Here is a 6,126-nt window from a genome sequence, read left to right on the forward strand (position 1 = left end):
AACAATTAAGACCAATGAGGGACCTCCTTCCATGCTCCATGCTTATTGCCTAAGGACAATATGGATCCAATTTGGACATCTTCCTTAAAGACTAAGTCCACGACACTCCAACTGTACAAGGGGCAGCCTAATGCGAATCACTCATCCAATGCCCACACTAGAGGCAACGTAGATTCATATAAGGTGGTCACTTGTGCACCAACAGAACTTTGTAGGCCTCTAATGACGTTGTGACACGTGTTCATAATGGCGTAACTACCTCGACAACTAGTTGTCACTGTAGCTCAAAAGTAGAAAATAACCACCTCCCTCCCATATAAATAGCCCTTCCGGCATTTCATTTGAACATTTATAATAATTCATACTCCTCTCTCTCTCGAATCTTCCAAAGATCTCTACGAGACCTTCTCAACATTCTCTCCTTCACGTTGCACCAAGGCACTGACAAGGTGAGGAGACTGAGATTCTAAGGACTTGTCTCTCTCACTCATCATAGCTTTGCACATGCCATAGCCTCCAACAGTGGCCCCATTGTTATTGTCTAAGCAATGCTCCACGCAAACTGTTTGAGTTCCAGTAGCATCTTCCTCACTAGTTGTTTATGTGCACTAAGCTATAGCTCAGTGTTGATTATCAGGACCCTTGAAATTAGCTCTACACCGACCATCCAATGGTGAAATGCAGAGGTTTCGCGCTAATTATTTGGATTGTAGCTCAGTGTTGGTTATCAGGACCCTTGAAATTGGCTCTGCATCGACCATCCAATGGCGAAATGCAGAGGTTTCGTGCTAATTATTTGGATCGTTCATCAGATTTCTCTAGAGGTCACATATGCACTTCCAAGGCAGTATGCACTACGCTCCACATGTTACATGCTATGCGCTACACCCTATGCATAATGTCTTCCTAAGTAGGACATAAATGATAATGCATAAACACTCCACCCAGGATGAGAGAGACAATTTTAAAGGAATTCAATTGAACTTCAAAATCGGCCTTCGATCAACCGAAAGAGCCATCACAAACTTGAATGGGTTAGACGTAGGGAATCTTAGGACCTCCTGGAACCACCAATGACTCGGATCAGCCAAAGGGCACCAACAATAATCAGATTACCACTAGTCACCCTGGCCCACCTAGTTTTGTCAGTGGCACCTAAATTGATGATGTGACGAAAACAGCTCGAAAAATGTGCACAAAAGACTTATGGATAGAGTTGGGCATTTTTTATTTGATCCGGTGGATCCGACCCGATTAGAACCGATCCGACCCGAACCGAAGGCCCGGATCGGTGCGGTTCGAGTTGGATCAATCAGATCCGACCGTTCATTGGGTCGAGTTCGGATCATGGTTAATTCAGACCGATTTGAACCGAATGGATCCGATCCGGACCGATCCAATCGGATCCGGAGTAAATCAACAGTGGAAATCAATAATTTTACTTTTTCCTATGGTATGGTCCCCTTGAGCTCTGGATATGCATCGATTTTGGGTTCAACCACTAAAATAATATGGAAAAATGAATGGACAACGTGGATAAACCACATGCATTCAGGTGGCCCCACTAGAGTTTACTAAGATAAGAGGCATGCACGACACGTCAACCACTTGCGTGGACAACAAGTCAACCACCGGACTAGCTACTGAAAGTGACACCAACAAGTTCCGTGGGCCTCGCCATCCATTTGGAGAGATCATTTTAGGGCAATATCCAAAGAACAAGTTAAATCAGAGTGGACCCAAGCATAGAAAACGGTGGGACAGTGACACCCACCATTGAAAATTTCTAAAGGCCACGAAAGTTTTAGATCAAGCTGATATTAGTTTCAGATCAAGTTGATATTTATGTTTTCCCTTATTTTATGTCTTTTTTAACTTTTTAATAGGTTGAATTTCAAATAAACATTATGATGGACCTTAGGATAGTTTCAACAGTGGAAATCACTCTCCCCACTGTTTTCTTTAGAGTGGTCCACTAAAGATTTTTATTTACCTTATTCTTTGGTTAATTCCCTAAAATGATATCTAAAAATGGATGAACGGTGTGGATATAACACATACATCATAGTAAGGCCCACAGAACTTGGTTACTCCAACTCAACTTGTTAGTAATCCGCGTAGCTTTAATCATTTCCGTGTCCCTATGCTAGGCTGTAGCCTGTAAGAAATTCGTGCCCAGCACGTGACGATGGTTACATGTCGTGTAAAGATGAGCAGGGACAGGCCTTGAGCTCTGAGTTGTACGAACGACTCAAATGAGATCAAAGTTACATGGGCCCCACCGTTATGTATTTATTATATCCACAATGATCATCCATATTTCGAGATCATTTCGGAGCATTATAAAAAAAAAAAAATCATATCCAAAGATCAATTGAACCACACCACAAAGAGCAACGAGCATATGATTTTCACCGTTAAAATATTCATAGGGCCCACCGTAATGTTTATTTTCCATCTAATATGTTATTAATTTAAAAATACATGGATGAAGAGGAAAAACAAATTTCATATTAATCCGAAACTTCCATGATCTCCAAAAGGATTTCAATGGTAAACGTTCAATCCTCTACTATTTTTTACAGTGTGGGCCAATTGATCTTTAGATCTGTCTTAACTTTCCGCTGAAGCCTTAAGACGAACTCTACAAATGGATGGATAGTTTGGATGTAACACATACCTCATAGTTTGACCCACAGATCCAACCCAATCCGAATCGTACCCAACCCGATCCGACTCGGTTCTCCTGACTGAGTTGGACTCAGTTCGAGTCAGATGTCCTGGACTCGGTCTTGGATTGGATAGAGTTCGGGTCAGCTCAGGTATATTTTGGACCGAATCGAGTTGGACCGAATCCGATCCGACTCATTCCGATGCCCAGTTCTACTTATGGAAATCTAATTACCATCGATACCAAAAAGTCCACTTATCAGCACTCATAACTCTTATCACCTAAAAAGTCTTTAAAAATGTGAAATCAGGTCAAGGAGACACCTGTGACAATTGGATTCCTGTCTATCCAGTCTATAAAATCCCAATCATTTTCTCACTTTGGGAGAGTGGGGAAGGGTTTTGGAAGAGTGGGGAGGGGTTTTAAGAGTTTAGGAAAAGTGTTAAGGAAAAGAAAGGAAGATTTTCTTTGTACATTCTCCAAGCAAGCACTTTCTACTTAGGCCGAAAGGCTATTAAATTCAAGAGAAAAGAAAAAGAAGAGAGAATTTTCAAAATAAAAACATTTACTGAAGCTTGCGAGTAGGAATGGAACAAGGGATATTCATTATCTCTTTGTTTAAAGAATGTTTGGTATCCCTGAGTTTTGTGCCAATGGCACGGCGGGTCCACCAACCTAATAAACGGTCATGAGTCAATGACTGCGTTTAATACGGTCCTCACAAATCACTATAGTATTATGATCATTACCATGCTTATGGGAATGGCCCACTTGCTTATTGGATCAAATTGGGCCCACCTCCCATAACCGTCCGATCAACACTACTAAACCCAGCAAACGTCTCCACGTGGCTTCTTGATTCCCCACAAAGCATCACATGTAAGTGCTCCGTATTGAGTTTTGTTGAACTAACGGCCATGATCCGATCCTTCGATTTTAAAATTGGACGGAGGACACTGCCAAATGGATATGGAACGGTTGAGGGTAGGTGTGAGTTGGCTCTTCCTCTTTGGTTGAGTCGTTAGCCTAACTCTATGAATCATAGGCCCAAAATCAAAGCGGTTGAATAATCCAAATTTCCAACCATCCAAATGGTGGATAGAGGGTCCAAAAACAAAATTAATCAGTGGTCCAGATACTTTGATCAAAGTTAAATGGTTCAGATCATTCGATCAGTTGCAAGATTCAAATCACGTTTCATCTAGAATGGGACCCATGATTTAGAGGGTCCACTATTTATTTTATATTCGTCCATTGAATGGACACCATTTGAATGGTTGGATTGCCCCAGATGTGTGCCACGTGTAAGAGGATGAGTTACTGTAACCCTTACCGTTGGGGCCACCTTGATGATTTTTTCTATATCCATGCCGTCCATCCGTTTTTCTAGCCTATTTTAGAAAATACTGCCAGACATTAAGCAGATCCAAATGTCAGGTGGACCACACCACAGGAAAAGGTGGGAATTGAACGCCCACCGTTAAAAACTTCCTGGGGCCCACTTTAAGTAGAACCATAATGGTCATTAGCCATTTTTCCAGGGATATGGTCCACTGGTGATTTGGATCTACTTAAGTTTTGGGATAACATATTTAAAATGAGCTGAAAAAATGCATGGACGGCGTGGATATTCCAAGAAAAATCATCAAGGTGGACCCCAGATGGTAAGGTTAACACCCAATAAGCTAATCCACTCCGGATTTTGTCTCGTTGGGGACTTGGAAATGACGGCCAAATTGTAAACGTGACTCATGGGCAACTATGATTAAGATGGACCCCACTTGAGAAGTGACCGAACGTACTTTCTACGTTTGGTGCGGTGGCTGGTCTCTTCCACAAGGCTATTACCTGCCAAATGCTGCTTTTGGAAAGCGGATTGCGTGTTGTATTGACGTCACTTAAAACTTCTGTTGGGGGCTACTATGATGTATGTATTATATCCTCGCCGACCCTGCATTTTGCTCTTTTGGGCCACGGATTTAGTACTTTATTCCGCCCGTCCCGAGATAGGTCTAGGGCTCTGACAGCTACTGTGATGTATGTATTTTATCCACACGTCTATGCATTTTTACATGTTATTTTAGGCTGGGCTACAAAAATGAGGCAGATTCAAATTTCAAGTGGGCCACACCGTAGAAAGCAGTGGTGTTAATGACACTTACAATTGAAACCTTCCCAAGGCCACCATGATATTTACTTTTCATTCAACTTGTTGGTAGGGTTATAGAGACATGGATGAAGGTAAAACACAAATATCAACTTGATCTAAAACTTCCGCGGTGTTCAAGAAGTTTTCAACCATAAGCGTTTAATTCCCATTTCTTGGTCCACTTGAGCATTGAATCTGCCTCATTTTTGTGCCCCTTTCTAAAATAACTTGAGCATTGAAATGCATGACAGTGTGAATAAAATCCATACATCACAGTGGTTCTCAGAGCCCTAGGGGAAGTACCCAATCCACGCCATACATTTTGCAACATGAGCAAAAAATGAGGCAGATCCAAACTTCAAGTGGACCTGCCGTTAAGACATTCCTAGTCCCTACCATGATGTTTATTTGCCATCCAACTTGTTTCTAAGTTCAGGTAGTCCTGGGTGAAAGGAAAAACACAAATATCAGCTTGATCCAAAACTTCCATCCCAAAGAAGTTCTAAATGGTAGGTGTTCAGCCTATTTAAAACTTGGTGACATCAACACACCACTGGGGTTGGTGATCCACGATGGAATAAAACAGAACCGTGGACACCAACGACTGGGTCCCGCATACGGATCCGATCAATGCCACCAGATAGTGCCGTGTTTCTTTGACCGTAATCAGTCTCCAACACCAGTTTCACGCTCTGTGGGGGCACCATGTTTTATAAGTAAATCCACTCATCCATCCATCATTAAGTGAGAATCATAATCTAGGGTTTGCATCCCATCCTCATTCTTTCCCGTGACGTGGTCCACCTGACTTTTGGATTTGACTGAATTTTTAACCCTGGGCCTAGGCTCAAGGATAGAAGCTGATGGACGGAGAAGACTTTACATATGCAACTGTTGGGCCCAACGGAGCCTTGGTGTTTTGGGTGCTACATGAAACAGGTATTGTAGAGGAATCCAGTCCATATTTCTCTCTGTAATTTTTCAAGAAAATAATGTTTTTGTTAGTTAAATTTTCCTCTCATTTTCTGAAAAATGCCCATTTTTCATTTTTGTTTTGCCTGGATTTATCATTTCCCTCTCAATTGGGCCTGCCTTGGCAGGAGACATTGCTTCAAACAACCTGCGAGGGATGTAGTATAGCTCTCGCTCCTCTTCCTAGCTAACTCAGATGGGCCACACCACCTGAAGAAGTGGGAATAGGATGCCAACCATATGTTTGTGTGAAGCCCCATCCTTTCCCTAGGTCTCTCCGTTCTCTCTCTCCATGTGTGTTACCAAACCCCTAAAAGTTACAATGCTATATAAT

Source organism: Magnolia sinica, chromosome 19 (genome assembly GCF_029962835.1).
Source record: "Magnolia sinica isolate HGM2019 chromosome 19, MsV1, whole genome shotgun sequence".
Taxonomy (NCBI): Eukaryota; Viridiplantae; Streptophyta; class Magnoliopsida; order Magnoliales; family Magnoliaceae; genus Magnolia; species Magnolia sinica.